The 19,260-nt window shown below is 37.5% G+C and overlaps 1 long non-coding RNA gene across 3 annotated transcripts in view; it reads left to right on the forward strand.

Annotated features, from left to right (window-relative positions):
- Positions 1 to 15,962, forward strand: part of LOC139029959 (uncharacterized) — a 103,854-nt gene extending 87,892 nt beyond the window's left edge. For 2 of the 3 annotated variants that reach the window (XR_011482308.1, XR_011482310.1), the window contains exon 5: positions 11,097 to 15,962. This is a non-coding gene — a long non-coding RNA (uncharacterized lncRNA). The remainder of the gene's footprint in view (positions 1 to 11,096) is intronic. The other variant, XR_011482311.1, reaches the window with a different exon arrangement.
- Positions 15,963 to 19,260: the final 3,298 nt, after the last annotated feature.

Here is a 19,260-nt window from a genome sequence, read left to right on the forward strand (position 1 = left end):
CTTTTTAAGAACATAAGTGTTTTCCTTCTGTGATCAACACATTTCTTCCACAAGCAGGAATTCACTCTATGAAATGAAAAGTTCACTGCCAGGTCATTAGTCATTTGGGGGCTAGAAAACAACTAATGAGTGTGATTTAGTTTCTGAAAAGTCTAAATGAGTCATTCTTTGGTTTGTTATTTCTACTTCAGAGAGCTCTTATTATTTATTTAATTTCAAGCATAATAAGTCTTTGATAAATTGTCTTATTTTGTTGGACTGACTTACTGAAATATACAGACAAACCAGCCCATTTCACAGAGGGGGAAACTGAGTCTTAAAGAGATAAAGGGACTCATCCAGTATATGGATTAACATTCTTAGTTGAAAGCAAGAGAAGCCAATAAAAAAAACTTGTGCAAATTAATTAATCTGTGCAAAGGGGTATTGAGAAGCTCTCTGGACAAGTCAAAAGCCATATTTGAGATAAATAATCAGGGACAATACCCAAAATTGTGTCACAGAACTGGTCCACCAGAAATATTGCTGTCTCCTCTGCTGGGTCACTGTGACCTAGTTTGTATTGGCAATTCTGCCTGCTGGACTGTGGACAGGTGCTTCTAGAATCACAGCACTTACCATCCCTAGAAATCTGATGCGTGGCAACCACTCTCATCCTCACTGAAACAAATTCTTTCTAATTTCTAGTTTTTTTCATCTAAAGTTGGTGATTCAAAATCTGGATCAGTCAAATCTGTTTGGCACAATCTGGGTTATGTATCAGGGTTGTAAGCAAAGCTGGAAGAAAGGCTGGGGAAATGACCATCTAGATGACATCTAGAAAATGTTCTAGAACTAGACCATTTTCAAGTTCTGTAGTGAGAGGCAAGGTTTGTTTAAGGATTTGGGAATTTTACAAACATTGAAAGCAAGTTAATATACAGCATGAGATTGCATAGAAAGAAACATTCTCTTTCCCTCCCTCTCTCTCATCATATCTATAAACAGTTTATAAGAGTAAGACCTGTCATACAAAGAAGAGCCTAACCTACAAAGGCTATTTCAGGAGTCTCTTGGAGGGTTGAACACCCCACCTGTCTGAGCTGCCCTGAGAACTACCTTATCTCTTCTTTACACAACTGGAGAAGCAAAGTCATTTCAGACCTGGCAATCCCAGTGTGAGAACTGCTGACAGCATCCGCAGAGAACACTAGCCAGATGATTGTATTGGGAGAGAAGTCCCAGAAGGAGCTGAGGATGCAGAGATGGGAACAAATTCATGTGGGAGAATCACCCCCTTAAAGTATAAAAACAGGAAGCTCTCTGGGACATATTAAGAGGACGAAAGGTATGGTCCACGCTGGAATCTACACCAGTGACCCTTGAGACCTCCCCTTGGAATACATTTAGTTAATTAAAGAGTTGATTCCCTCATGAGTGATAGTACTATATATGCATACTGTGTATATACAGTATCACACTCTGGGGTTGGGGGGGCACAGCTCAAAAGCTTCAGAATTCAATCCTTCAATTATTCACACTCAGAGGTAAAAGTGCAGGAACAGCAAACAAACCCTGAATTCTTTTTAGCAGTTTTGCTTTTTTGGACTGGTATGAGGAAAGCAATTCTGAAATTATTTTCAGTGTATTAGGTGACTGAGGAAGGAATATATTGGTGTTGCTGACAATCAAGTTTTTCTCTATGAAAGGAGAGAGGCACAAATACGAAATGATGCAAAGTACAGAAGAACCATTTGGGTTGAAATAGAATGAGAGAAAGTTCTCTCAGGTCTGTTCATTGAGCAGAACTATATGGACAACATTCCAGGATTAATGAGAGCAACTGCTGCTCAGAGTTCAGTTTCTAAATGCTTTGGCCATTAAGACAAGTCAGGCGCCTTTGAAGAAGTGGCCTTCTCTAGGTTTGGGGAACAGAAAATACAGGATGAACAGGAGACATCTTGTTTCACTGGAAAGTAACAGTGGTCCAGGAAGGGGAAAGATGAGGATGGGACTTCCCTGCTGGTCCAATGGTTAATGTCCACCTTGCAATGCAAGAGACACTGGTTCGAATCCCTGGTCCAGGAAAACCCCACATGCACCTAAGCCCATGCACCACAACTATTGAGCCTGTGCTCCAGAGTCCTGGATCTGAAACTACTGAAGCCTGAGTGCCCTAGATCCCATGCTCTGCAACAAGAGAAGCCACCACAATGAGAAGCCTGAACACTGCAGCTAGAGAGTAGGCCCTGCGCACCACAATTAGAGAAAGCCCACCCTCAGCAACTAAGACCCAGAACAGTAAAAAAAAATAAATAAATTTTAAAAAGATGAGTATGTATCAAGAAGATACATAAGTCACCTTGAAGCATCTCATTCTGGCTGATTCTGGGAAAATAAATAAAACAGCAAAGAAACACAGTTCATTGATTAAAAGAAAAATCAAATAAATAAAAATATGACAGATAATATAGGACAAGAAAAATCCTTTCTTATAGTCAAATTGCCAATTAACAAACACACAAGGATGATGAAATTAGAAAATTGCTATTTTTCAATCATCAGAGTAAAACTGAATTAAGAATGAATAACCAATAGATGATAAACCTATGGATGATTTTTTAGGTTTACATATAGTCTCATTATAGATTTCTGCAAATTATTAAACCAAAGAAAGAATATTAACTGTACACTGAAGAAAATGGACGACATGTCTCACCATCAAGAGGCAAAATGTCATCAGGTACCTCCTGATGTGGTGTTCTGAGAAGGACACCTCATCACCATAGAGCTGTTTTGCCAAATAAGCTGGATAGTCAATCCAATCAAGAAGCCTCAGACAGTTCAAATTGTGAAACAGCTGACATGATCACTGCCGTGTTTCTTCAAAAATGCCAAAGTCATAAAAGACAAAGAAAGGCTGATAAACTGTTCCAGATTAAAGAAAGCTCAAAAATATGAATACTAAGTGCCCTATACGATTTGAAGTGGGGGAAATGCTATAAAAGGCATTAGTGGAAAGATTCAGCTCACTGGATGGTGTACTTCAGATTAAAAATTCTGTAAATGTTATTTTTTTCTGAATGTTAGAACATACTGAGAAGTAATTCCCTGAGGTAACACAGTGAGAATAGCTATAAAGATGAGTGCAACCTATATTCCAAGGGTTCAGAAAATATGACAAAAGAGAGAGAAAAAATTGTAAGTGAATATGGAAAAATTAAGTGGGATGAGTGCTTTCTTCATATCTACTTTCAACCATGCTGTAAGAGTAAAATCATTCCAAAATGAAAAGAGAAAAAAAGAGAGAGGGAGAGAAACAGGGATGGCAAAAAAAAAAAAAAAGTATCATCAGAGAAAGACAAGTGTAAACACATCCTGGAATATATACTGATGAAGTAAATAGCATCAAGTATAGATTGTTAAAACAAAACAGAAACCTAGAGGAAAGCCCAGCCCAATGCATGCACAGAGGAAGCTCCTGCAGCTGCAGGAAACCTGAAGCCAAGACACAGTGGGCTGAGCTGGCTTCCTGAGTGTTTCCCAAATTGATTAATTAAGGAGCAGCTTGTGAACCAGTTGGGTTGTCAGTCCTTTCCCACAGCAAACTCTCTGGGCATTTAAACTCAGAGGAAGACGGTGCATTTGAGCACAGGGGCCAAATTGATGAAGTGCCCCAGATAGCTTTTTACTCTCAAAACATGGATTAGGTACACTTGTAAGTACTTTATGTATACTAAGGCATTACACTTTGCAAACAATTTCATTAAGTGGGTGTTCAGTTGGTAAAGAATCTGCCGGCAATGCAGGAGACCTGGGTTTTATCCTTGGGTTGGGGAGATCCCCTGGAGAAGGGAATGATAACCCACTCCAGTATACTGGCCCAGAGAATTCTATGGACAGAGGAGCCTAACAGGCTACATAGTCCATGGGGTTGCAAAGAGTTGGACAGAACTGAGCAACTAAACACTTTCATTTTTTTAGCTTCCCTGATGGCTCAGCATGTAAAGAATTTTCCTGCCAATGCAGGAGGTGACAAAGATGTGGGTTTGATCTCTGGGTTGGAAAGATCCCCTGGAGAAGGAAATGGCAACTCACTTCAGTATTCTTGCCTGGAGAATCCCACGGACGGAGGATCCTGGAAAGCTATTGTCCATGGGGTCACAAAGAGTTGGACACGACTGAGCAACTACACACTTTCACTTTCCCCATTGAGAGATAAAAGGAGGAGGAAGAAGGGGAGTAGGACGAGAGGCAATTGGAGAGTGTGAATGGAGCTCTGGTGCTCAGGACACATGTATGCATGAGTGACTTCCTGGATGTCTTCCTGGAGTGTATCCTAACACTCAACGATTTGACTTCACTATAATCTAAACATATGACTGTTGAAATCAAATAGATATTTAGCAGAAGAAAAACAAAAAGCAAGAAAAAAATGCTTTGTAGAAAGTATATAAACATTAGAATGATGGTGAGACAAAAGGAACATAGCAATTTTTAGTCACAGAGATCTGGATTGCTTCAATGATCTCTGCTTCAAGTTCTCACTTTAGAATAGACTTTAAAATGGCATATTTGAGGTGTCTTCAGAAGAGGAAATGGCTAAGATCTAAAAAAAGAGCGATGATACTACTACTTCCCACTTAATATTTATTTCAAAATGCTACTTTCCTTCTCTAGCTTCCTGCTAAATCAGAGGTACAACATTAATCCAGGAAGTTGAGACACCGATTATTCAAAAGCCAGACTTTATTTCACCTATTCAATGTTTTTTATTGATGCACACCTGCCAGGAGCATCTTCTGCCATCAATGCTAAAAATATTAAAATTGATGAACAGTCTGGTGGGAATATAAATTGGTACAGCCATTGTGGGAAAACAGTATGGAGGTACCTCATAATATTAATAATAGAATTATCATATGATCCAGCAATCCCACTCCTGGGCATCTATCCAAACAAAGCAATGATTCAAAAAGATACATAGTGTTGTATGTTCATAGCAACACTATTTACAATAGCTGAGACATGGAAACAATCCAAATGTCCCACAACTGATGAATGGATACAGAAGATGTGGTACATATATATAGTGGAATACTACTCAACCATAAAAGTGAATTAAATAATGCCATTTGCAGCAACATGGATACAATTAGGGATGATCATACTAAGTGAAGTTGTTCAAAAAAGAGACAAATACCATGAGATATCACCTACATGTGGAATCTAAAAGATTACACAAATGAACCTATCTATGAAACAGAATCAGAGTCATAGAGAACAGAGTGATGGTTGCCAAGGGGGTGGGTGGAAGGGTGGGATGGAATTGGAGGTTGGGTTTAGCAGATGTGAGAACAGGTAAAAATGGTCCTACTGTCATAGCACAGAGAACTGTATTCAGTATGCTATGATAAACCATAATGGAAAAGAATATTTTAAAAGAATGTATATATGTATAACTGAGTCACTTTGCTACAGCAGAAATTAACACAACATTGTAAATTAATGATACTTCACTAAAAAAACTACTGATTAAAAAAATTAATGAACAATCAGAATGACATACAACTTGTTTTTGAACATGGAGTTCCTCCTTTCAACAATGCTCACTTATTCATTGTATCCATTGCTACAATAACCTTCTAAGGGAGGGAAGAACTTGCAACTGTTCCTTCCATACTGGCAAACCAATTCAGCTTTTAGATCACTGATAAAAATCACTTTGGTTTTTCCTAGGAAGTCTCTCTATTTTAACCTTCTCTCAAGAAAGGTCTCTCAGGCTTTTTCTAGCCTCTTCAGAATGTAAACTCTACAAGGCAGTGAATTTTTCTTTAACATGTTTCCTAATGTGCCATGTTGCCTACTTGGCCCAGGATGCAATAACTCATTAAGAATTGCAACTGGCAGTACACTGGAGGAAAATACAACCACAGTCTCCTAACCCACACATCTCAAGCTCATAATCCCACCACGGCAACTTTATCCCCCTCCAAGCCCTTAACAACCTACCTCCCACCTTCCTAATCAAATGTGCTATTCTTTAGTCACTGCTAGTATTTCTCTTTTATTAATCTGTGAGTTTGCTACATGGGCTGCTAATGCTGTAATTCATTTTTTTTTTTTTCATTTATGTGCCCAAGAGCTTTGAGCAACAGAAAATTTTTTCCCCCCATTTCCAAGAGCAAATAAAATCACAATGGACCAGATTCTCCTCCTGTCTACTAATCCACTAGAAAAATCTTACTTGGGGAACCCTGGATTTGTAGCATCATATTTACCCAACACACTCAAAAGAATGATACTTTCCATCAGAGATACATGAATATTTTGTGTTCCATGGCACATCAGTATATTTCAGAAACTTGCATTTAATGAGACTTGGGAGTTTGCCATCCTCAGGATCGTATTTTTTACACTGCTATATACACCCACATATAAGAATAGAAACACACAGACAGTGCCACTGCTGTATTTAAAAAGACATCCATCTCACTAAGTGTCCCATTTCATCTTCAGCTATATTCTACGTGCCCAGACTTCCCTTTGCTTTATGAAACTTACACACATTAGACATCTTATTCGGCATCATGACTTTTTCCCTCCCACGACACTGTCTGCAGCCTAGAGAAAAGTTAGTGATGAGCATAAGAAGCCAAGACGGCGCTGCAGAAATGAGAATCAGCCTTGACTTGTTATCTCTCTTGTGGCAACCATTTCTGCAAGAGGAGGTTGTTGGGTTGATCTTAAAATCAGGAAAACAAAGTTCAAGCTCCACTCGGACACCCTAGTTGTGAAGGGAACATGGAAGGATCAACTGGTCCCTTTTTCTCAATTTGCTGATCTGTTGAATAGGGGTGATATTTACTTTACTACTGCTTTTGTCATGGACTGTTGTGAGGACTGAATGACAAGATATATCTGAAAATGTTTTCAGACTGCAAAGTGCTTGACCAATTTAAGCAGAAATAAGCAAATGTATTATCTAAATATTATAAATATATAATCACAAAAATATGATGCTATTGTTTCAAATTACATTAGTTACTATCTCTTCCTTACCACCATTGATCACTACATTAAGATTACTTTATAATTTCAGAAAACAGATGATGATACTGCTTTTATAACTTTTTGTGAAGGTAAATTAAAACCTGCAAGAGCCAATAACAAGTTTATCACCAACGCTTGAGTACAAGATCTACACTTCATTACTTTGGCCTTCTGCTCATAGTACCTTGAACCCAGTGAAGAATTAAATCCCACCCTTTCTTTTTTATAGCCTCATGAGGCTACTGACTTGTCTGGGTTAAACGTTTAATCCAAGAGATATTAAGTTCAAGTCACTCAAAGCTCTGTTTATTTTCTGTGGACCATAGCTATTCTTTTGCCCAGTCTTTGGGAAAATGGTTTCATGGAGTAAATTCAATGGGACTTCCACCTCTGACCAATGCAGAAGCATCAATTTCCTTTCTATCACAGAAAGGGTAAATGCCATCACCTAAGCCTAACAGGTCAAAAGATTCCTTTTCCCATTATTCACTGCCAAAAAGATGAAATGGAAAATATAAAATTCCTGTCTCCAAAGTAGGAATATTGACGTGGGTTCTTGGGATACTTCAGAGTAAGTTAATGACTGCCCTTCACCCTTCATTACACCTTGCATTTCACTCACCACTTCTAGGTAAGTTGAAAAGTTAATTGCTACAGAAAGAGAATCAGAGAATGTCTTCTTAATAAGACAAGCCACAGTTTATAATGAAAGAGACTGCTCTTCTCAGATCTGCAAAGGTAAATAAATGCTTTACTTAATCAAACCAGTGGTGTATGTAACCTGCAATTTTGTTTCTAATAGTTTTAGGAAGATTTTCTGAGAATCTTAAGTTGGTAATACCACCCACTGAGACAAGAAAGTCATTTGGTTCTGAAGCTGTCAGGGTGAATCATTTAGGTCTTTGATGGTGGCTATGTAGTTGCTAAGTCATGTTCGACTCTTGCAACCCCATGGACTGTAGCCTGCCAGGCTTCCCTGACCATGGGATTCTCCAGGCAAGAATACTGGAGTGTGTTGCTATTTCCTTCTCCAGGGGTCACCTGCATTGCAGGTAGATTCTATACCAACTGAACTACGAGGGAAGCCCTTTACCTCTTGAGCTATGAGGTCTTGGATGAGAGTTGCCAAAGAAAATAGTTGAAAGAAAATCTGGAGAATTTGGTAAGAGAAGGGAATGCATTTAGATTAAAACCCTTAAGTGTAAGACATGGAAGAAAATATAGAAAAAGAACAAACAAGGAAAGCATTGAAGAACTAAATGATTTCATCATCATGCAGAATTCTGTTGAGCTAGCCTGCAGGTTAATTTAGGATAAAATTTTACATATTCACCCCAACCTGACATCTGACTGGGTCTATTGTCTCAGTGAAGAGTCTAAAGTTAGTCTTCCAAACAGGATAGTTTCTTCTTATATTTCCCAGCCTGACTTTTCACAATGAGTGGATCTTCAGTCTCACCATATTTTTAAGAATAACTGGTTGTTGTTGTTTTTTTTTAAATCTATCTCATTTCTGGGAATGATAGAGTCTCCATATACTTACTAATAATATGGAAACAAACAGTATAGTTAATATTTGTGGACCAAGTATTACAAAATTCTCTTCACAACCATTATCTTATTTAATCTTGAGGCCTGTGAAAGGTACTTCAGAGGTGGAGCTGCTTTGAGGAGTACTTAAATCAGGAGGGTAGAGCCATCTTGAATAGGATTACGTCTTTAAAAAGAGGCTCCAGAAAGTTCCCTGGCCTCTTCTGATATGTGAGGATACGAGAAGTCCAGGACCCAGGAGAGAGCTCTCATCTGACACTGCCGGCATCCAGAGGTCAGATTTCTAGCCTCCAGAGCTGTAAGCAATACCTTTCCGATATTTATCAGTCACCTAATCTGTAGCTTTTGTTATAGCAGCCTGAACAAACCAAGGCATTCTACAAATTAAATAAATCCTTTGTGAACACTGTTTTAAGTGTTTTTTTCTTTTTTTTTTACCACCATAAAATATTATGTTTGCTGGCTCATTATTTGGTATTTGGAAAATACAGAAAGAAGAAATACCCATAATTTTCTATATTCATGATGCAGAAACAAGCATTTTTTTTTTCTTTTTTTTTTCATTTATTTTTATTAGTTGGAGGCTAGTTACTTCACAACATTGCAGTGGGTTTTGTCATACATTGACATGAATCAGCCATGGAGTTACATGTATGTTTAGTACTCAGGTATATATCAATGTGCAGCTTTTTATGTTTATAATTTTGTTACTTTTATGTAGTTTCAGCCTTAATACAATGTGAAATAGTGTGTCCTTCTATATGTACTTAACAGTTTGACATCTTTATTTACATTTAATAATATAATCTTTAAGCATTGCATTATACATTTCTCCTTAGAATATCATTTCAAATTATTTTTAATAAAATTATATGGGTAAGAATAAGTATAGAACTGCTATGTGAAATTCCTTACCTTTTCACCTTCCTGGTTCTTGGTGTAAGTTTCCAGAGAGTAATGGATGGATACAAACAGATAACAGATAGATAATATTTAGAGATATATAGAGTAGAGTGATATATGAGAAAGATCAAGAGACAGAGACCAAAAACAAAGCACAAATATTGGATCTTGCTCTATGCGTGAACTTACAATTCGCTTTTTAACTCAATAGCTCATCATGGATATTCCATGTTAGTAGGTAAAACTGAGCTCATTCCATTCAATGACTGTACAATATTCCTCAATATGGTTGTATCATAATTGTCATATTGATGGACACTAAAGTTCTCACCAGAATTCTGATGTTCCAAGGCTGTAGTAAACATCCTTGTCAACTCTGAGTTTTTCAGTATGAGAGTTAACTTAAAAGTAGAATTTGCTGGTCAGCAGTTTTATATATTTTTTATTTGATTGGTACTGACAAGTTGCTCTCTGAAAATGCTGTACCAATTTATACTGCAATCTATAATATATGAGAGTACCACATGCCCTGTAGCCTTAAGAACAATATATACTATACTGCTTCTTGGTCTTTGAAAATATGATATTTAAAAAATAGTACTCTATGCTTTCACTTTCTTTCATTGAACAATACACAGCTTGAGCATCTTTTCATATATGTATTATTCATCTTTGGGGTAAATTTCTGTTCAGATCTTTTGACCATTCTTCTGTTGTTTCTATCCATCATTTTAAATCATAGTGTAACATTTCAAATAGTGGATACACTATCAAATTCTATAATTTTCTGTACTGACAAAAATTATGAGACAAGCATCTGTGTGCAAAAATCTTTTGTACTATTATAGATTGTGTACTTAGACTATACATGTTTAATCTAATTTTTGAATTAAAAAAGGTGCACATTTTTGAAGTTCTTGATGTTTTCCAATTAATCTTCCAACAAAGAAGCAACATATAATAGGATCCATTTCATGGAAGGCCAGAAAAAATAGTATCATTTTTTTCAAAACTTTTGCTAATTAAGCAGGTGAAAAGGTATCTTCATTTTTAGAAAACAAAAACAACAACATATATTTAACTACTTACAGTGTGGCTGAATATTTTTCCATTTATTTGTTTACCTCTTTTTTTTTCCTTCCTGTGAATTATACTTTAGGATTCTTCATCCATTTTTCCACTGAATTATTTTATGGCTACAAAGACAGCCACTGTTCAGTGGTCCTGTATCTTTTTTGTTACTGGAGCATTAAAAAAAAGAGCAGTTATTCCTGATTCTTGATATAATTTGGTTTATGAGGCTCCACACAATGCTCACTTCACTTTGTCTTCCCAGTTTTTCCTTCCATTGCAATGTGTATAAGTAATCTACATTTTACTATTAATAGAGTTGGTTCCTTTAAGAGGGGTTTATTAATAGTGTTAGTAAATAGCCAAGGTGTTCAAAACTAGTTATCTGGAACACAGTAAAGATCAAAAGCTTCTTTGCTAATATCTAGCTCTTCAGAATTACCAGCCCTGTAGAAGCTATGCCAGATAATCAGCTAAAGAAAATCCCCGAGGCTTCCATTCTTCATTCCAATTTCTTCTCTCTTTTTTTTTTATTCCAGTTTCTTTTAAGGATTGTTTAGGGGGCTTCCCTGGTAGCTCAGACGGTAAAGCGTCTGCCTACAAAGCGGGAGACCCGGGTTCGATCCCTGGGTCGGGAAGATCCCCTGGAGAAGGAAATGGAAACCCACTCCAGTATTCTTGCCTGGAAAATCCCATGGACTGAGGATCCTGGTAGACTACAGTCCATGTGGTCACAGAGAGTCAGAAACGACTGAGCGACTTCACTTCACTTCACTTCTAAGATCAAAATGACTTTATCAGGACTTTTCTTTCTGACATGTGTTCTTCTTAATAGATGAATGGTCTTTATAACATTAGCACTTTGTTTCTCCTATTGGAGATGCTCAGTAAATCTTTAACCCAATTTTCTGTCGATGGTTGGGGCTGTGTTCCCTCCCTGTTATTTGACCTGGGGCCCAACTATGATGGAGGTAATGAAGATAATGGTGACCTTCTTCAAAAGGTCCCAAGCAGGCATTGTTAAACTCAGTGCCCCCAACCTTGCAGCAGGCCACCTCCGACACACGCCTCTGCCAGAGGCTCCTGGACACTCAGGGCCACGTCTGGGTCAGTCTCCTGTGGGGTCACGGCTCCTTTCTTCGGGGTCCTAGTGCACACAAGGTTTTGTTTGTGCCCTCCAAGGGTCTGTTTCCCAGTCCTCTGTAAGTTCTGGCGGCTCTGTGGTGGGGTTAATGGCGACCTCTCCAAGAGGCCTTATGCCACAACCAGGTCTGCTGCACCCAGAGCTCCTGGCCCTGCGGCAGACCACTGCTGACACGTGACTCCACAGGAGACACTCAAACACAGTGCATCTCAGTTTCTGTGGGGTCTCTGGGTCCTGATGCGCACAAGGTTGTTTGAGCTCTCTGAGCGTCTCTGGCGGGTATGGGGTTTGATTCTAAACATGATTTCGCCCCTCCTACCATCTTGCTGGAACTTCTCCTTTGCCTTGGACGTGGGGTATCTCCTCAGAGTCACTCCAGCACCGTGCAGCCACCGCTTCTGCACCTACCTGCCTCCTGAGAAACCTGTATGCAGGTCAGGAAGCAACAGTTAGAACTGGACAGGGAACAACAGACTCGTTCCAAATAGGAAAAGGAGTGCATCAAGGCTGCATATCGTCACCTTGCTTATTTAACTTATATGCAGAACACATCATGTGAAATGCTGGGCTGGATGAAGCACAAGCTGGAATCAAGATTGCTAGAAGAAACATCAATAACCTCAGATATGCAGATGATACCACCCTTATGGCAGAAAGTGAAGAAGAACTAAAGAGCCTCTTGATGAAAGTGAAAGAGGAGAGTGAAAAAGTTGGCTTAAAGCTCAACATTCAGAAAACTAAGATCATGGCATCTGGTCCCATCACGTCATGGCAAATAGGTGGAAAAACAATGGAAATAGTGACAAACTTTATTTTGGGGGGCTCCAAAATCACAGCAGATGGTGACTGCAGCCATGAAATTAAAAGACGCTTGCTCCTTGGAAAAAAAGTTATACCAACCTAGACAGCATATTAAAAAGCAGAGACATCACTTTGCCACCAAAAAAGTCTGTCTAGTCAAAGCAATGGTTTTTCCAGTAGTCATGTATGGATGTGAGAGTTGGACTATAAAGAAAGCTGAGCACCAAGGAATTGATGCTTTTTAACTGTAGTGTTGGAGAACACTCTTGAGAGACCCTTGGACTGAAGGGAGATCCAACCAGTGAATCCTAAAGGAAATCAGTCCTGAATATTCATTGGAAGGACTGATGGTGAATCTGAAACTCCAGTAGTTTGGTCACCTGATGTGAAGAGATGACTCATTTGAAAAGACCCTGATGCTGAGGAGAAGGGGACGACAGAGGATGAGATGGTTGGATGGCATCACCAACTCAATGAACATGAGTTTGAGTAAACTCTGGGAGTTGGTGATGGACCGGGAGGCCTGGAGTGCTGCAGTTCATGGGGTCACAGAGAGTCGGACACGACTGAGTGACTGAACTGAACTGATTGGCTGGGACTGTTTAGCCGTCATTTGTTTGTTCTATACTTTTTTCTCAGTATTGAAAATCTTTAATGTTTACCTAGTAACATTTCTTATTGTATTTTTTTTTTAATTCTTCCTATAGCTTTTAAAACAAAGAAATTCTCCACATACAAACTTCCATGTGCCTGCCAGATTTGATATGAATTCATGTCTATCTTTTTTCTCAGTTTTTTAAAATTTGTCTTTACTTTTCAGGTTTTAACCTTTTAAAACATGATGAGTTTGTTTAGGAATGTGTTACTATGTGAGGTCTACATTTATTTTCCTAATGGCCAGTCTATCATTAGCATTTATTGAATATTTTTATTTACTTATTGATCAAATTTCTTTACTTTATGCTGAATTATTACTAAACTACAGTACATTTCTGAGTTATCCATGCTTCTGGTTGTATTGATTTTTGTATCAGTATTCTATTATTTTAATTGTTAAAGCTATTAACATGTTTAAATATTTATCAGAAGTTTCTTCCCTCTTTAGGTTTCTTCTTCAGAATTTTATATTCTATATTTAACTATTCAATAAACTATGAAGGCATGAAAAGTGGAATGGATAACATTTGTCTTTAAAAACTCAAGCCATTTAATGGCACTTTTGCCTACAAGGTAACAGAAGCAATGTAGGAGAGAATCAACCACCCAGAAACCAGGGGACAGTAAGGGAAAGGCAACAGAACATCTATGTCAATCACTATGACTTCAACTCTTGCAGATGAGGCAGTCAACTCACTTACATAATTGTTCATAAACCATAAACTGGAGTCAAGATATACAGCAATACAACTATGAGAAGTTATTCGAGGAGATAATAGCTGAAAACTTCCCTAAAATGGGGAAGGAAATAGCCACCCAAGTCCAAGAAACCCAGAGAGTCCCAAACAGGATAAACCCAAGGCGAAACACCCCAAGACACATATTAATCAAATTAACAAAGATCAAACACAAAGAACAAGCATTAAAAGCAGCAAGGGAGAAACAACAAATAACACACAAAGGGATTCCCGTAAGGTTAACAGCTGATCTATCAATAGAAACCCTTCAGGCCAGAAGGGAATGGCAGGACATACTTAAAGTAATGAAAGAGAATAACCTACAACCTAGATTACTCTACCCAGCAAGGATCTCATTCAGATATGAAGGAGAACTCAAAAGCTTTACAGACAAGCAAAAGCTGAGAGAATTCAGCACCACCAAACCAGCTCTTCAACAAATACTAAAGGATCTTCTCTAGACAGGAAACACAGAAAGGTGGTATAAACGTGAACCCCAAACAACAAAATAAATGGCAACGGGACCATACCTATCAATAATTACCTTAAATGTAAATGGGTTGAATGCCCCAACCAAAAGACAAAGGCTGGCTGAATGGATACAAAAGCAAGACCCCTATATATGCTGTCTACAAGAGACCCACCTCAAAGCAAGGGACACATACAGACTAAAAGTGAAGGGCTGGAAAAAATTATTCCACGCAAACGGAGACCAAAAGAAAGCAGGAGTCACAATACTCATATCAGATAAAATAGACTTTCAAATAAAGGCTGTGAAAAGAGACAAAGAGGGACACTACATAATGATCAAAGGATCAATCCAAGAAGAAGATATAACAATTATAAAGATATATGCACCCAACATAGGAGCACCGCAATATGTAAGGCAAACGCTAACGAGTATGAAAGAGGAAATTAATAGTAACACAATAATAGTAGGAGACTTTAATACCCCACTCACAACTATGGATAGATCAACTAAACAGAAAATGAACAAGGAAACACAAACTTTAAAGGACACAATGGACCAGCTAGACCTAACTAATATCTATAGGACGTTTCACCCCAAAAACAATCAACTTCACCTTTTTCTCAAGTGCACACAGAACCTTCTCCAGAATAGATCACATCCTGGGCCATAAATCTAGTCTTGGTAAATTCAAAAAAACTGAAATCATTCCAGTCATCTTTTCTGACCACAGTGCAGTAAGATTAGATCTCAATTACAGGAAAAAAAATTATTAAAAATTCAAACATATGGAGGCTAAACAACACGCTTCTGAATAACCAACAAATCATAGAAGAAATAAAAAAAGAAAACAAAATATGCATAGAAATGAATGAAAATGAAAACACAACAACCCAAAACCTATGGGACACTGTAAAAGCAGTGCTAAGGGGAAGATTCATAGCATTACAGGCCTACCTCAAGAAACAAGAAAAAAGTCAAATAAATAACCTAACTCTACACCTAAAGCAACTAGAGAAGGAAGAAATGAAGAACCCCAGGGTTAGTAGAAGGAAAGAAATCTTAAAAATTAGGGCAGAAATAAATGCAAAAGAAACTAAAGAGACCATAGCAAAAATCAACAAAGCTAAAAGCTGGTTTTTTGAAAAAATAAACAAAATTGACAAACCATTAGCAAGACTCATTAAGAAACAAAGGGAGAAGAACCAAATTAACAAAATTAGAAACGAAAATGGAGAGATCACAACAGACAACACTGAAATACAAAGAATCATAAGAGACTACTACCAGCAGCTCTATGCCAATAAAATGGACAACTTCAAGAAATGGACAAGTTCTTAGAGAAGTATAACTTTCCAAAACTGAACCAGAAAGAAATAGAAGATCTTAACAAACCCATCACAAGCAAGGAAATCGAAACTGTAATCAGAAATCTTCCAGCAAACAAAAGCCCAGGACCAGATGGCTTCACAGCTGAATTCTACCAAAAATTTAGAGAAGAGCTAACACCTATCTTACTCAAACTCTTCCAGAAAATTGCAGAAGAAGGTAAACTTCCAAACTCATTCTATGAGGCCACCATCACCCTAATTCCAAAACCAGACAAAGATGCCACAAAAGAAGAAAACTACAGGCCAATATCACTGATGAACATAGATGCAAAAATTCTTAACAAAATTCTAGCAAACAGAATCCAACAACATATTAAAAAAATCATACACCATGACCAAGTGGGCTTTATCCCAGGAATGCAAGGATTCTTTAATATCCGCAAATCAATCAATGTAATGCACCACATTAACAAATTGAAAGATAAAAACCATATGATTATCTCAATAGATGCAGAAAAGCCTTTGACAAAATTCAACATCCGTTTATGATTAAAACTCTCCAGAAAGCAGGAATAGAAGGAACATACCTCAACATAATAAAAGCTATATATGACAAACCCACAGCAAGCATCACCCTCAATGGTGAAAAATTGAAAGCATTTCCCCTGAAATCAGAAACAAGACAAGGGTGCCCACTCTCACCACTACTATTCAACATAGTTTTGGAAGTGTTGGCCACAGCAATCAGGGAAGAAAAAGAAGTAAAAGGAATCCAGATAGGAAAAGAAGAAGTGAAACTCCCTCTGTTTGCAGATGACATGATCCTCTACATAGAAAACCCTAAAGACTCTACCAGAAAATTACTAGAGCTAATCAATGAATACAGTAAAGTTGCAGGATATAAAATTAACACACAGAAATCTCTTGCATTCCTATACACTGACAATGAGAAAACAGAAAGAGAAGTTAAGGAAACAATACCATTCACCATTGCAACAAAAAGAATAAAATACTTAGGAGTATATCTACCTAAAGAAACAAAAGACCTATACATAGAAAACTATAAAACACTGATGAAAGAAATCAAAGAGGACACAAACAGATGGAGAAATATACCATGTTCATGGATTGGAAGAATCGATATTGTCAAAATGACTATACTACCCAAAGCAATCTATAGATTCAATGCAATCCCTATCAAACTACCAACGGTATTTTTCACAGAACTAGAACAAATAATTTCACAATTTGTATGGAAATACAAAAAATCTCGAATAGCCAAAGTAACCTTGAGAAAGAAGAATGGAACTGGAGGAATCAACCTGCCCGACTTCAGACTATACTACAAAGCCACAGTCATCAAGACAGTATGGTACTGGCACAAAGACAGAAATATAGATCAGTGGAACAGAATAGAAAGCCCAGAGATAAATCCACGAACCTATGGTCACCTTATCTTCGACAAAGGAGGCAAGGATATACAATGGAAAGACAACTTCTTTAACAAGTGGTGCTGGGAAAACTGGTCAACCACCTGTAAAAGAATGAAACTAGAACACTTTCTAACACCATACACAAAAATAAACTCAAAATGGATTAAAGATCTAAATGTAAGACCAGAAACTATAAAACTCCTAGAGGAGAACATAGGCAAAACACTCTCTGACATAAATCACAGCACGATCCTCTAAGACCCACCTCCCAGAATATTGGAAATAAAAGCAAAAATAAACAAATGGGACCTAATGAAACTTAAAAGCTTTTGCACAAGAAAGGAAACTATAAGCAAGGTGAAAAGACAGTCCTCAGATTGGGAGAAAATAATAGCAAATGAAGCAACAGACAAAGGATTAATCTCAAAAATATACAAGAAACTCCTCCAGCTCAACTCCAGAAAAATAAATGACCCAATCAAAAAATGGGCCAAAGAACTCAACAGACATTTCTCCAAGGAAGACATACAGATGGCAAAAAAAACACATGAAAAGATGCTCAACATCACTCATTATCAGAGAAATGCAAATCAAAACCACAATGAGGTACCATTACACGCCAGTCAGGATGGCTGCTATCCAACAGTCTATAAGTAATAAATGCTTGAGAGGGTGTGGAGAAAAGGGAACCCTCTTACACTGTTGGTGGTAATGCGAACTAGTACAGCCACTATGGAAAACAGTGTGGAGATTTCTTAAAAAGCTGGAAATAGAACTGCCATATGACCCAGCAATCCCACTTCTGGGCATACACACAGAGGAAACCAGATCTGAAAGAGACACATGCACCCCAATGTTCATCGCAGCACTGTTTATAATAGCCAGGACATGGAGCAACCTACATGCCCATCAGCAGACGAATGGATGAGGAAGCTGTGGTACATATACACCATGGAATATTACTCAGCCATTAAAAAGAATTCATTTGAATCAGTTCTAATGAGATGGATGAAACTGGAGCCCATTATACAGAGCAAAGTAAGCCAGAAAGACAAAGACCATTACAGTGTACTAACACATATATATGGAATTTAGAAAGATGGTAACGATAACCCTATATGCAAAACAGAAAAAGATACTCAGATGTATAGAACAGACTTGTGGACTCTGGGAGAAGGCGAGGGTGGGATGTTTCAAGAGAACAGCATCGAAACATGTATATTATCTAGGGTGAAACAGATCACCAGCCCAGGTTGGATGCATGAGACAAGTGCTCGGGCCTGGTGCACTGGGAAGACCCAGAGGGATCGGGTGGAGAGGGAGGTGGGAGGGGCGACCGGGATGGGGAATACATGTAAATCCATGGCTAATTCATTTCAATGTATGACAAAAACCACTGCAATGTTGTAAAGTAATTAGCCTCCAACTAATAAAAATAAATGGAAAAAAAGAAAAACAAAAAGGGTATCTTGTAAAGTGTTTTTAAGGCACTCTATTAAAAATAAACTCATAAAACATCAGCACAAAAATGACTATATCTATTAAAATGATTCCCTTAAATGAATTCATTTATGTTGAGAAATATGTTTTCCAATTTTATTTTCCTTTCAAATACATATAATTTATTTTCCCAACTTTTTGAATGACCTCAAACTTACAATCTGAAAGAATGATAGAATAAGCACTCTTGTATCCTTCACCAATATTGTTAATATTAATCAATTATTAAGATTTTGCCACATATTCTTCATCTATTCCTCCCTACATGCATGGAAGTTTGTATGCACTTATAAATTTGTGAAAATAAGTTGTAGATATTATTCTATTTCATCCCTAAATATATCTCTAAGGAACAAAGATATTTTCTTATGTAACCATAATACTATTATCACAACTAGAAGTCCAATGTTGATACAATAATACTCAACAGACAATTTATATTCAAATGTTTTTATCTAGAGTCTAATGAATGGTTTTAAGTGACCTTTCAGTGTTTCTTTAGTTTTTTTAAATCTATAGTACCACTCTTTCTCTATTTTTTTTTCTTTCACATCATCTCTATTTTTTGGAGAGACAAGCCATGTATGCTGTGTCCACACATGGACTTATCTGATGTTTCATTATGTTTAGA

This window comes from Odocoileus virginianus, chromosome 2 (assembly GCF_023699985.2).
Source record: "Odocoileus virginianus isolate 20LAN1187 ecotype Illinois chromosome 2, Ovbor_1.2, whole genome shotgun sequence".
In the NCBI taxonomy this organism is placed as follows: domain Eukaryota; kingdom Metazoa; phylum Chordata; class Mammalia; order Artiodactyla; family Cervidae; genus Odocoileus; species Odocoileus virginianus.